This window comes from Photinus pyralis, unplaced genomic scaffold, assembly GCF_008802855.1.
Source record: "Photinus pyralis isolate 1611_PpyrPB1 unplaced genomic scaffold, Ppyr1.3 Ppyr1.4_LG8, whole genome shotgun sequence".
Lineage (NCBI taxonomy): Eukaryota > Metazoa > Arthropoda > Insecta > Coleoptera > Lampyridae > Photinus > Photinus pyralis.
Window position 1 is genome coordinate 31,988,730 of NW_022170819.1, and position 15,666 is coordinate 32,004,395.

Below are 15,666 nucleotides of genomic sequence, written 5' to 3' on the forward strand. Positions count from 1 at the left end.
TATTTACCTTACGAACTAGGAAAACTTAACTCTGAGTAGCCCATCTCAGTCACATAAAAAATCCTTACCTCGGCCCAGGTTCGAACACCCGACCGCCGGATTTATAGCCCAGCGCTCTACCATTGAACTACAAAGTCGTTTATCGTTGTTACACTTAACATGGTTTTCATTGGCCTTAAAATTTGGTTATCTGATGAAACGTTAAAATGTAATAATCTTATCAACCCATCCGTTTCTGATACAATTTCCAAACACCGCGCCGTTCCAATATATATTATTTTGCCAAGTTGAAGTAATATTGTTAGTCTGTGTCAGCGCAATTTTCAAACTATATTTTTCTGGTGAGTTCCATTTGGATAAATTATATTTGTACGATAGAATAATTTTTCGTATCAGGAAAATGTGCTCGTCATTGATTTATAAAGTTAAGAAAAATTCAATAAACTGACTCAAAAAGTCTTATCGCTGCCGTGATTTATCACAATTTAATCTATTTGCAACAAAGATATCGAAATTGCTTATCAGCGTCTTTGTCGTAAAGGAAAATTCGGCATCCAAATTATGTAGTGGATATAATTAAATTATCACTACGTCCCTTAAGCAGTCAAGCACTTGAATTCGGAAGTTTGATCTTTTGTGATTTATACACAGGTCACAAGCATTTTTATGGGTTTTCCAAGCGAACATGTCATTTTTTTATTTTATTTAAAGGTGCAGTTCATCAACCACTGGGTTATTAGTGCTATACCCTCCTTTGATCGTTGTCACTAATCGCAAAACGAGTGTAATACTTCGGAATTATGGTAAGAAGAAATAAAGTAAGAACAAGTTGCGTTCCACTACGTTTTGCAAGTGGTTTAAGCGCATTTTCTCGTGGAATGCATTGCGCAAGCGCGTAGATACTAGTACTAGTACAATAAAATATGCATAGACACGGTTTCGTAAACGAGATTTTATTGCGCAAAGAAAATTATTCGCAAAGATACAAATACTCATTATACGTTTTTCCATTTTCGCAAGCGTAGACGAACGGGTACAACGGTCCATTTGGATGATACTGGCAGATGTAGTACAGGGAGGGGTTTCGCTTTAACGCGCCGTTTTGTCCTTGATGTTTGCAGGCGGCGACGGAGGTGTCGCAAGTGTTGTTTCTTAGCGCTATGTCGCAAAAGGTGGTTCTGGCGTTGTACGCGTATCCGCGGGCGCATCTATTGCGGAAGTGCCTTAACGTGCTTTGACTCGAGCCGTCTTCATCGTTACGAGCGCAGTGGTGGTAGGTGTGGCAGTCGAATGGATCAGGGTAGATTCCGGAAGTTCGGCACATGAACGTACCGCTCGGTTGAAGTGGAGGTTCTGATGTTTCGGGTGATGCGGATTCTGTTGTAGCCGACGGAGTTTCTGCAGGGGATGGTGTTGTAGGTTCTATTTTAGGCCACCAAGTATCTTCGGTGCTTGTTTTCAATGTTATGATCGTTGAAGGTTCAGTGGTTGTTTCTGATCTGCTACTTAACAATCTTATACCGAAGAAAAACAACTCTACGTTTATTACAATTTGCATTATGTACTTTGAAGAGAGAAGAACAGTGATATTAAAACGTTATTTTCAGGAAAGTTTGTTATTATCTACTCTTTGAGTGGCATTATCTTGTTGTGTAGATTTTCGCCTACTTGAACTTGAACCATTTAGTATCTACGATTTCAATTTTTGTTATACTACCATTTTTGAATGATTCACATCTATTTAGATATACAGGGACATATGGATCCTTTTAAAAAATATACTGTGGTTAGCACAGATACCACACGCACACCTGCGCATGTGCGATTCTGCCCTTTTATGTCTAAGAATATATGTGTACCAAATTTGGTTCCAATCGGTTCAGCCGTTTAGCCGGAAATGCGAGTACAGACGAACCGACAGACCGACGTCTGTCGTCGGCGTTTGGTGATACCCACATGGGTGACTCTGGCTATGGCAGCCTCTCTCCCTTGACTTCTTAAGCGGTTAATAATCTCTTCCACTTTGAATTTGTATTCCTCTATAGTCATATTTGGTGAAATAACACAACAATATTGCTGTGACCTTAACATCCGAGTCGCATAAAAATAGGCCAGCATGAACCATACACAAAAAACCTTAAACCTACCTAGCGTTCTTATTAAATTTCTCCCAGTACAGTCTAAGGGAAATAAGGGCGCGATCAAATTCCTTAAATTCCAAAAGGATTACTTACATAAATTTTGAAGACACCTGAAATAAACCTTGGGTACGGATCAACTAAATTAATCATAATTAAGTATGAGACATTTATCTGGGCCGTTAAAGGGTTCGAATAAACACACGATTTACATGAATTCACAAAAAAAATTTATTTTAAACACATCAGTTTAATCATAAAATTCTAACAATCAAAAATGGACTACGACAAGGTCCGTTTACACTCCCCTTATAAGCGTTCGATCAACAAAAAGAAAACTGCTTAGTTTTCTTTTAAAATCCCAAAAAAATCCGGGCAAAAGCCACTAATTGCGACACAGAAAAACGCACTTAGCAAAGCATATCGCACTAACTTGTTTTCCTTTAACTTATCTCCTCTTCAGGTCACAGGAACGTAATTTTATTGAATTTGAGTTAGACTGACTGATAAATCCCACGACAGATGAATCGAAACTTCAATGAAAAACTGCTACACCCCAACTTTTACGTACGTCTTCTTAAAACTTTCATTTGAACTCGGTTGACTTCCTGATTATTACATAATGAATTTTACTTGACGAACAAAACGAAATTTGACACAGGACGCTAGGCTTTCAACGAACAGCAATTCGGCCTCGAAACTTTCCAAAATGTCCCTCTCTTACGCCAACTTCAGTATTTAACGTGTCGTCCCTATTGCAATTTCTATGAAAACACGCAATTTTTTTTCTGAGAAAATGCAGTGTTATCGCTAATAAATTACATCAACCGTTTAACAAAAATAATCAACGTGCTCATAAATTATATCAAAATTGTCACTTAAATCATTTCACAAAACCATAATTGGTAACGAAATAAACAATAAATTGCCCTACATTTAATAATTCTAGGAAATAATCTTTTACAAGAAAATAAACCACTTGGATGCAGCTAAACACGCAATAATCGTTCCGTGCTTAAACGTAAAACCCCAGCAGATTAATTAAATGAATTGAACGAAAATTTGACAATTAACGACCCGTTATTAACTTCAGACCATAGCAATATAGACCCCAGTGTCCAAGGTGGATACACACGTAACCTTCTTCTCGTTTCAGATTTACTACTGTTCTTTTATTGTTTAAAGATATCACTGTCTCTTCTTTCGTCCTTTACCCGCAGTTGCTCCGTTTTGCTGTCTTTGTTCGATTTGCTTACTATTATAATATCTACCTGTTTCTGTTTTGCAGTAGCATATGCTAAATCGTGGGCTTCCCGTTCGCTTATAGTGAGTACAGGACTCATTTTTGGTTACTTGGGCCGATCTGGCTGCACTAGCCTGACTGATTCTATCTCTTCTTTCTTTTTTTACTAATTTTCTGAAGTGTGGGGGTTATATTCGGTCCCTTTTATAAACCTTCACTTCGTACATCTTTCTTTATTTTCATCTTCTCTGCTTTTGTGTCCTCATCGTAGGCACTCATCGCACCGGGTTTACTGCGGTCGTACACTCACGAGTCTTGTGTCCAAGTTCAAGACCTTTATAACACCTGATAGTTAATTTATTTATTTTTATTTATTATCTTGTTCTGGACCCTCAACAGGCTTGCGCCCAATTACAGAGTGACCCGCATAATGCTTTTTAGAGGTGCCTCTGCAGAAGGTCTTAAGTTGTTCTATACTACTCCGGTATTTACCTTACGGATTAGGTAGAATGCTCGAAACTGGTCTAAGGTAATTTCCATCTCTGCCACAGATGAAAAATTCACCTCAACCCAGGTTCGAACACCTCCGGATTTATAACTCAACGCTCTACATAATATGAATACTCTGTTACTACACTGAATCTATCCCACCCTTAGCCTTACTGATTTAATATTGGTTTCAGCATGCGCCTCTACTATTGCAGTTTGCTCCTCATATTTTCCCTAGTCTTATTGAGTTCAGCTTAATGAAAAAAAAATGAAGTTTTCTGAAGGTGAGAACGAATGTTTTTGTGTTTTTGATAAGTGCGCCTGAATATCGCAAATTTTCTACGACCAGGTTATTTAGATTACTAGAAAGAAACAAACTGCAAGTATCTTAAGACTGTTTTTTTATTATCGACCGTATGCGTACGAGGTATTATGTCCAAGCAAGCTTTGTAAGCTTTTCTTTCGTGCAGTTTAACTGTTTCAGGGGTTTCGGAATAAATTTTTGCCATTGTCGAGCAATTCATTGTGTGTATTACAATCCTTTGTGAGACTCGTATACAGTTTTCAAGTCAGATTTTTCTATTTGTGCCCAACATTTAATTCAGGTGTTAATCAAACGTTGTGCAATACATTCTTGGGGATTTTTCGAATGTGATCGAGGCCATAGTGTCAAATCGAAAAAATTTAAGTCAATATTAGGATGCCGGTTGTGTACGAGGAGGGATTATTAAATTCTAAGTTTCAAGCTGGACAGGTGTGTTGTGGGTGGTGTAGTAACCACACGCCATTGCACACAGTATTATTTATTTGGCGCCCAACGTGGGGCACACAATTTCCAGTCGATCGATCCCATCCCTTTTCTGAAGCTCACGTTGTGTTTCCTCCAACATTCTCTTCTTTTCGATTTCTCTCTTCGTGCATTCAGTACCATTGCGTAGATTCTATATGCCGTTGTCATTATCGTGAATCCCCTACTGTTCTTTTTCCACTGAATCTTTATCGCCTCTTTTGAAAATCCGCACTATTACTGCTTCCTTCTATTCTTCGCGTAAGCCACCCTACCCTACCATATCTGGTTTACTAGATTCTTCTAATCCTTTCCTTGGCCCTATCTCTGGCGAAAAATCCAAGCCTGATTTTCTGCCACTTTCCCTCTCTTCAGTCTTTTTAGCGCATTTCCACAAAAATAAAAAACAAGTTAAAAAGTAATCGTAAACGATTTACATAAAGCGCATTTCCACTTGCATTCATTTCTTATTTGTAAAATGCAACTTCTGTTAAAATCGTAAAAATCCGGCCACAAATATGAAACTATCTTTCATATTTGTGGCCGGTTTGTACGATTTTAACAGAAGGTGCACATGGGCAATCCATTTTTGACGTGCTACTTCAATTTCAGTTTATAAGAAGAATTTCATTTCAATGCTTTTTTAAATAAGAAAGTTGGAACTCCGCATGCGCAAACCTAAATTTTGAAACTAATGTTAGATTTTTCTTTATTCCAAAGTGCCTATGTATCAAATTTCATTTAAATACTTTTATAAATAAAAAAGTTTGCAATTCGGTTTATAAATGGTCGAGATGCGAAAAGGGCACTGTGAATTTTGAATCGATTCGACTCAACTTTTGGCATTGCATATTATATGGCTAAAGGTATGCCCATACGATGGCCGACAGCGGCGGCTGCTCGCAATCCGCGCTCTGCGGAATATGTAATAATAATGCAGTAAACAAACGTGTCAATTGCCAAAAATGTGGAAAATACTACCATAACAGCTGTGTTAGTAAATTGAAACATAAAATAGTGATAAACGAAAAAGAGATTACTTGTTGTGCTGATAGTGATGACAAAGGTGACACTGGTGAAGATAACGCATATAATTACAATGCCATTGACGCCAATTCCACCGAAACACATTATTTAAAGTTACTTTTAAAAACTAAGGACCTGCTCATTGCTGAGTTAACCTGCAAGAACAAGCTACTTGAAGAGAAGCTGGAATACCTATCCGTACGTGAACCGGAAAGAAATGCAAGGCCATCGAAGTCGCATGTAAGTGCTAATCTTAAGATAGCTCAAACAAACAAAACTACATACTCCGAAATAACGAAAAATAATTCTGAAAGTGGTACTGTTACAAATGTCAACATAAACTCTGCCGCTCAAAAAAGCAATGTCAATAACAAACAAAAAGTGCGACCAGTTCAAGAAAGCCCATCTGGTTTAATGGCAAACGTATCTAAAAACGGTATCGAAGCCAGAACAGCCACATTGCCGACTCCTAGAACTAAAACAAATCAACAAAACTTAATTCGAGGTTCCCACACTACTAGCAACTGCCCCATAAAAGCTGTTACCAAAAAAGGCTATCTGTATGTTGGTAGACTTCAACCAGAGACATCGGCCGAAGATCTCCGCACCTATCTGCTAGAGTCATTCCCCGGTACCCAAATCACGATAGACTTAATAAGAAAGTCAGATTTTACTGCATCATTCAGGGTAACTTACCCTTTCAATATCTACGAGAATATAACGAAGCCAGATCTCTGGCCTGAAGGTACTATAATAAAACGATTCTTCTTCAAAAGAAGTGAACAAACGGATTTTCGGGCAGTGCAAAATCCAATAGGAAACACTTAAAAATCGTGCATCTTAATACTCAAAGTGTGCGCAACAAACTCAATTTACTGAACGCTTTTGTCAGCCTAACTGACAATGACATCATGTGCATATGCGAACACTGGCTCAACCAGGATGAAATAGACACCCTCACCTTAGACGGGTTTACATGTGTTGCTGCTCACTGCAGAAGTTCCCTGGCGAAAGGCGGAGGAACTGCAATATACGCCAAACACAACGTAAATGCCGCTGAAATTCATTTTAACATAAAGCCGATTGATAAAGTTTTTGAATACTCAAGTGCAATAGTGTCCACACACAGTGCTAAGTTTTTAATCATATCATTGTATAGATCTCCTTCGGCAGACATTACAATCTTTTTCGATCTGCTGGTAAAGCTTTTAACCGCGGGTTACGCAAAATGCAGTCAGATAATAATATGCTCGGATCAAAATATCAATTTAATCAATTATGATCGAAACACTAACACATTTCTTGACATATTATCATCATTCAACGTTTATCCCACCATTGACATACCCACGCGGAAATCAAAGGAAAGCGCAACCCTCATTGACAACATATCCAGCAACGCAGAATATGATAATGCGGAGGTGCTCGAGTGCGGATTTTCCGACCATATGGCTATTCTATTGACAATAAGTGTCGACTCTTATATCAAAAAAGACGAGGACTGGGTTCTAAAAAGAGTTTACTCGAATCATAACAAAAGGTTTTTCTACAATGCAATCAAAACAGAAACATGGAATTCTGTTTATCAAAGCACATGCACAAACACGAAGTACGAATGTTTCGTGGGCATACTTCAGTACTACTTTCAAACAGCATTTCCTTTAAAAAAATATAAGAGTTCCCTATACACCGCCAAACACCCTCGACCTTGGATTACCCCAGAAATAAGGACAATGAGTAAAGACCTTAAGGACCAACACTTCCTGTGGAAAGTTACCGGTAATCGCGATGTCCTAATCAATTATAAAATACTTAAAAAGAAGTATTGCCGAATAATCGATAAAGCCAAACGCGAGTGTAACGACTACTATATTACAAATTCGAACAATCCGAACAAGGCCGTGTGGCATCTAATAAACGAAAGTATCATGTCCACGCGCAAAAAAGCACCGAATGAACTCTCGATAGTGCATAACAACAGCAATGTTAAAGACCCCGCCCAAATAGCGGAAATCTTCAACAAACATTTCATAGATAGCGCAACTGCAATTGCCAACTCATTTTCTACTGTGGCTAACAATGAATCCATACCACGACGCACTTCCTGTTCCTTCTTCCTTCGACCGGTCTCGGAATCCGAATTTCTCCATCTCATTAATAAAGTATCAAAAAGGAAGTCTTCTGGCGCAGAAAGAATCCCTGGTCAAATATTAAAATGTATAGCAATGACTATTGTCAAACCATTAATCCATATTACAAACGACGTGTTTACCAGTGGGGTTTTCCCTCATTCCCTAAAAACTACAAGAGTAATTCCTGTATATAAGAAGGGCGATCGGCAGCAGGTAGGGAATTATCGACCCATATCAATCGCTTCAGTATTCTCAGGGATCATAGAAACCTGCATAGCGACACGAATATCTGATTACCTTGACAAGCTCAACTTATTCTCGAAAACACAACATATGGATTTATTAAGGGGAAATCGACTGTTTCGGGCCTTTTTAAATCTATCAATGATATTTCCGAATCCCTGGACAAGAAATTATATACAATGGGCATCTACTTCGATATATCGAAGGCCTTCGATAATTAATCGCGAACTCCTGCTGGAGAAGCTAGAAATCTATGGAATTACGTTGGAATTGGCCGGCAACTGATACAATCGTTCAGCGTTCTTATCGAGAAGATCGCAATTTGTTGAAGTTACGGAAAGAAATGGCAACATAGTTATTGCTAAATTCAACTCCTCTACTTTGAAACCCACTGTCGGCACTCCTCAGGGCTCAACTCTGGCGCCGCTCCTTTTTGTCATTTATGTAAATGATATGGATACTCTGCCTTCGAATATACCACCGCCACCCTATGCAAATACGCAGACGATACATCGGTAATTATCTCGGGTTCTGGTATGGACACGGTAGTAGATTCTGCAAATAATGCAATTCGCGCTATGTCCGATTGGTGTGCCACTAATCGGTTGAAGTTGAACGAAGAAAAAACGGGGCGGTAGTCATATATCGAAATGTCCATCTTCATACTACTGGCACTCACGCCAAAATTAAGTCCAACGGTAAAGACATAACCGTAAACACCAACCAAAAATTTCTAGGTGTAACCTTAAACGAGAACCTCAATTGGACAGTTCATACAAGCGAACTATGCGGCAAACTACGCAGAGCCAGTTACGCGGTGCTTTGTCTGAGACACAAAGTGCAACAAACAACACTTCTTACATATTATTATGCACATATACAGAGTCATCTATCATATGCCATCACCATCTGGGGAAATTCTCCCGCTAGCAGCAGAATTCTTAAAATCCAAAAATGCATCATTCGCCGTATTTGCTATAGTGAGCCTCGGGAGCACTGTAGACCGTTGTTCAAACGACTCAAGATAATGACTATTCACGCATTATATATTTATAAATGTGTGCTATACGTCTCTCTAAACCGCCACGAATTTGTAACCAACAAGGAGGTCAACAGTGGCATGCAGACACGATATGCGGACCATCTTTCTGTACCCCATCACGCTACAACTCTGTACGCCAAATCTCCAAAATACATGTGCATCAAGCTGTACAACCATCTGCCTCGCGATATTCGAAAGCATAGCACGCATGTTCACTTCAAAACAGCTTCTCGGGATTTTTTTCTCAACCACCCATACTACTCGGTGGACGAGTATTTAAAAGCTTGATTGTGTTATTGTTTGTCTGTGTTACTGCGTATACTGTCCATATACATTAACTGTTTTATATGTTTTGACGCGCCAATGTTACATTTTGTAATTTAACGGCATTAAAAAGTTTATTATTATTTATTATTAAATGTAAAGATGTTTGGATAAATAATTTAAACGGTTTTAGAGAAAAAGATGCCGGTTTTATTAACCGAATCTAGCTAATGTTCCAGTTTTTCTACATTTAATTATTATGCTTGATGTAGCATTAGTGAACATCCTCTGATGGAAGCCAGAGAGGTAACGTACTGCATTTCCTTTCTATAGCCTGTTTATTTTTCTTTTTTTATCTTCTCTAATCGGGTGATTCCACCTGAAAATCTATCTTGGATAACTGCAAAGGCAAATTTCTAAATATTTGACAGGGCTCAGGTTATCTAAAATTGAACTCGGACTGTGCATAAGTTGCATTTTGGGAAATGATTAATTTGTTCACATAAAACGTCTGAGCTCCAGGCATTCAGACCATTTTACTGATTAAAAAGTAGCTTTCACGACGAGTTACTAAATAATGTCGCCTTTTTAATGCACGTGTGGCACATCTGCTTAAATTTTCCATCTACAACCGGCATTAAAAACGATTGAGATTGAATCTGATACCGGAACGGATTCCGTATTCTAGACCGTTGTCATAGTTTTGTTTGCATTGAAATTGGTCTAAATTTTAGAGGAAGCGACATTTAAGCAATCGTTTATATTCAATTGGTTGCAGAGGAACATGACGTAGCACACCCGGTAATGCGCCCGACATCGCCAGATTAGGAACTAATTCCGGGATCAAACTATTTGAATCCTTCGCGTTAAGATATGATCGCATTACGCAAGCTTAAAATGGAATTTCAGATCCTACTTTAACGTGCATTGGTCCATCATTATTGGACAAGAATGGTCTTTTTGCTTGAATGGACAAATCTGTGCAGAGGAAATTTTCTGGATTTATGGTTTATTCCGTTTACGTGGATAAACATATATTTATCAAAGAGGCATTCGCGGCAAAACAAAGCAGCTTTTCGCATAGAATTATGACAAAAGGCAAACACGTCATCAAGCGTTGCTGAGGTTACAGAGCTTATGGTTAAACGTTTCTAGAGCATCTACATCTAAACCAATTCCACAATTATTTCTGTTAATGTTGTAAGTATTCAATTGTTTGCCGGTTATACATCACATTTAATTTAAATTCGTTACGTTTATAAAATAAAAACGCCTCATTAACTTACGAGTTAAAATATCGCATCCACGCACAATCGGCAACGAACCCAATTTCAAACTTGACACTTTTGTGACCCTTGACCTTTCACATTGGATTATGTAGGGGAAATACTGGAATGCCTTGTGTTTTCACAAAACTAAATAATGAAGAGATAGGAGTGGGATAACTTTTGCTACATTTACCTTCGGTTTACTCCTTTTGTCACTAGCTAGGTACCTGTATTATAACCACTGAATGGTTTAATATTAAAAACCACCCACCTTTTCGAAAACAAACCTGTCAAACGTTTTCAAAATACACAGAGGTGAAAAAGTTACGCAAAAATAATCCAGGAAGATTTTAAACTGCCAGTAAAAGCCTTTGAATGCAACGTTGATGAAGCGATGGCCGTTTTTATTGCAAATACAATTTCTGTATTAATTTATCCTTCACGTTCATGATTACATTTTCAGACCTGCAGCTACACTGAAGGCAATCAATGATAAGCGAGTGGACTTGACATGGTAAATTCGTAAAAAAAGGCTTTTGAAGTAGAAGGAAATGGAGACCAGTGTGGACTTGCATTTGTTGACATGTTACTCCGAATTCAAAGTAGTTTGTATGTATGCAGAATTTATTTGTATTTGTGCAAAAATTTAAACAGTTTCAGTTCACCGCCCATGCAAAAATCCAGCCGACATTGGAAATGTAGGAGTTGTGGGCTCATTATACGTACAATACCGTGTGGTAATCAATTTTTATATCGTCAGAAATCACCGAAATTTGTGCATCTAAAAACTACTAACTCGGGAAACTAAAATTACGGCGATTAGTACAAATTTTCAATTGGCAAAGTAAGGTTTCTACTTTATGTATATTTTGATAGGATTTAATTTCGGGGAAGGTTATGAGTTGAATTATATTTTCAGTTAATGAACCTACTCCTATTTAAGACCAAAGTCCTGTCAGAGACTTAAGAATAAGCTTATTTAATTCTTAATATGGCTATCCAAGATCCTTATAGGGTTAGTGTGTTATAACTTATAAGGTTATCTGTCAAAGTTTTCTTCTGTTATTCAATGGAATCCATATCCTAGCAAATTTGAAACAGTTTATTTTTTTCGTTATATAAACATTTGCATTTGTTTTATGTTCACCGTATTTTATTGTTTCGTAGTCGCTAGTAAGTATATTACAAATTTGATTGTCATTACGCTAGCTGCTGGCATTTGCCTGTGAATTTTCCGGGCAGACTTTTCTGAGCGGTCTTTGCTTTTACTTCCTCTTCCGCCTTTTTTCTTTGGCAAGCACGCCGTGGTTAGAGAGCGGAAAGCGTAGAGTGAAAATCAATGTGCTTCCAATTGCCATTTTTTACTTATAATCATTCTGGCGGTCGAAGTAATTCTGTGGATTCCGACGTTAGTTATTGGGACAGGTCCATCATCCGGAGTTTATATACTTCTGTTTTACACTTTTACTTAGGAGTAATACTATAATTAGACCAAGGATCCATCTTGAAATGGGGTTTGAAGTGAATCAATTAAAAATCAATATCTCGCCATAATACTTTAATGACGATTAACAAAAACGGGAAAGTTACGACTAGTTTCGGACCTCCATGGAGTTCATTTTCAAGTAAAAAATCTTAAAGGGAAACTAACATTTACATAGTTAAATTAGGGGCACAAACGCACTTATCGTTAAGGGGAACACGTGTAAAAAATATTTGAAAGTATTTAAATTAGATTATAACAACAACGGTTAACTTTATTAAAGGTGAGACATAATTTGAATTTGCATACAATTCGCCCTCTAATTGAGCAAAACCGCACATTATCGCAAGAAAAACCAAAAAAGAAATCAACCACCTCAAGTGGTGAAGATTAAACAATCTGTCAAAGTGAGATCAAAAAGGAACCACCAAAGTGGTGCTAACTCAAATAAATTTGGAAACTAGGGAAATTTTGTGCAAATTAAATCGGTATTAAATGCAACAACCTCATTGACCAAACCAGGATTAGATTTATGTTTATGAATCCCAAATATTTCAAGGATATTAAGGAAGGCTGGCTGTTTAGAGGCAAGATGAAGGATTTCAAAGTCAGAGTCTATAAGAAAATTGTGACCTGTGATGAGCAAATGTTCCGCAAAGGAGGACTTATTGCAATTAATATTGTTAGATTTGATAGCTTTGTAATGTTCTTTGAATCGAGTAATAAAAGTACGATCCGTCTGGCGAATGTAAAAATTATTACAAGACTTGCAATTAAGTTTATAAATGCCGGAATAGTTAAGTTTAGATTCACGGTCTGTGTTCACTAACAGAGATTTAAGGGAGTTGCTGTTGCAAAAGGAAACAGTCAACTATGTTTTTAATAATATAGGCAATGTTATGGGGAAAAAAGGGATAGATCTATAACTTTTCAAGACCTCGTTGGTGATAAACTGGGGAGTTAAACGAGTCAAAAGGGGTTTCTTAATTTTAGACTAATCTTTTTGAAAAAGTTTTTCGACAACTATAATGGGGTAATCATTATTGAACGCCAATTGTTGTTTGTTACGGAGATTTTTATGTCAAAAATCAATGTCAATTTTGAACTTAAAAATATTTAACATTATTTGTAGAATCAAATTAATCAACAACATCAACTACAAAATATTCGTAACAATATTCAATTCCCCCAAGAAAGCATTAACAAGGTCGGGATTCGCAGTGTGAATACACAAGACATCGACATCGTCCACATAGCGACCCCAAAAAATGACATGTACTGTTTAAAAAATTTTAGTTTTACTGATAAATTGGGTTTCTAAATAATTCATGAAGATTTCTGGTAGTAAAGGATAGATTAGAACCCACGGCAAAGCATGCTGTCTGGGCGTAAAAAACGTTAAATTTAAAGAAATTTTGTTGAATAGCTATATGAAGGAGGGCATCTTGCACTCTCTACCTCAGAGTCTAAAAAGCTGGAACTAACTAATAAATTGGAGACTAATTTAGTGCACTCATCAGGAATAATGCTGTGGAATAAATCGAATACATCAAATGAAGTTAAAGAGTAGGATTCTGGGAGAGCTAATTTTTGAATGTGGGTGGTTAACTGGTGTGAATTATTGATGACAAAGATGAGGGTAAAACTTAAGGAACGGTTCAAGGTGTGGTTAAGCCAACTAGTGATTTTGGAAACAGGAGTATTCAAGAAACTTACCACTGGTCTGACCGCGGGACATCAAGTTTATGAACCTTGGGGACCCTATTCAAAAAAATTTCTTTAAATTTAACAACGATTTTCAACGAATTCCTTTAATATTTCCTTCAGTATCTATATAGGAAACCTACCACAACTGATAACCTCAATCCGTTTGATTGCTCTCACCCCTGGTCCCACAAACTTGTGGCCTTCAACAGACTCTTTAAGGTTACCCCATTATTGTTGTCAAAAAACCTTTTCAAAAACATTTGTCTAAAATTAATAAACCCCTTTTGACTCGTTTAACCGAAGTCACAGTAATTACGGTCGCTTCAGTTTAACTCCCCAGTTTAGCACCAACGAGGTCTTGAAAAATTATAGCTCTATCCCTTTTGTCCCCAACATTTTCTATATTATTAAAAACATTTTTTATCAAGTAAATATCACTGTTTTCTTTTCCAACAGCAACTCCCTTCAATCTATGTTAGTGAAGAACGAATACCGTGAATCTAAACTTATAAAATTCTAGTAATAATTTTTACATTCGCCAGACGGGTCCTACTTTTATTACTCAATTCAAAGAACATTACAAAGCTATCAAATCTAACAATATGAATTGCAATAAATCCTCCTGGTGAGGAACATATGCTTATTATGTACGTGTCACAATTTTCTTATACCCTCGCTGACTTTGAAATCCTTTATCTGGCCTCTAAAGGGCTCTTTCCTAATATCCTTGAAATATTTGAGATTCATAAACATAAATCTAATCCTGGTTTGCTCAATGTGGTTGTTGAATTTAATACCGATTTAATTTGCACAAAATTTCCCTAATTTTCAAATTTATTCTAGTTGGCACTACTCTGGTTGTTCCTTTTTGAACTCACTTTGAGTACCTAATTGTTTAACCTTTACTACTTCAGGTCCTTTTTGACTTTTCTTGCGATAATGTGCGGTTTTGCCCAATTAGAGGGCGAATTTTATGCAAATTCAAATTATGTCTCATCTTTAGTAATAATTTTACGTAATCTAGTTTAAATATTTTTTACATATGTACCGCCCCTTAACGGTATAAGTGCGTTTGTGCCCCTAATTTTACAATGTTAATCTTAGTTTCCTTTTAAGCTTTTTTCCTTGAAAATGGACTCAGTGAAGGTCCGAAATTAGTCGCAACTTCTCCGTTTTAGTTAATTATTATGGAGAGATATTGATTTTTAATTGATGCAAATACTATAGGCAATCTTCAAGCAAAAATACAAGTTTGTTCGAACTAATGTAAAAATGTGGTGAATTTCCTACGTAAAAAAAACTAGAATCTATTCTCAGAAGTAAAAAGGGGTGAAATTCAATTTTTGCTCAGAATTATTTTTCTTATAACTATGTATTGAATCTACCTACTTCTGAGTTTATTTCCAACTTTTCATAGTTGCTCGTTTTTGAGTTTGTCGGGAAATTTGTAGTTCCAGTACGTTCTTATTATCGTATATGGCTGGGTAATCGGTATGTTTGGTCATTTCTACCGAACTAAATTACTGGTTAGGTGCGAAACCGTAATACTTCTCAGTTTTATCTGCCCATAGGTTGATATAAAATTACGTGAGAAAAGCTCAATTTTATTGTTTGGGATTGCCATAGACATCTATTATAATCTTTCGTAGCAATTTGTACTTTGGGTAAAGCAATAGAAAATAGGGGTAGATGTGTAAAATTTATAACCATACCATAAATCATCTCGCAGGAGATATTAAACTTTATATGAAAGCCCTTTTTTGATATATAGAAAAACACTGTTACCTACTATATCCACCCTTACCTTTTGTAAAATATATCCACTTTTAGTTTACACTTTATTT

At 36.9% G+C, this 15,666-nt stretch overlaps 1 protein-coding gene across 1 annotated transcript in view; it reads left to right on the top strand.

Annotated features, from left to right (window-relative positions):
- LOC116178698 (matrix metalloproteinase-2-like) overlaps positions 1 to 15,666 on the top strand; it is a 216,235-nt gene that overhangs the window by 134,249 nt on the left and 66,320 nt on the right. The window lies entirely within an intron of this gene.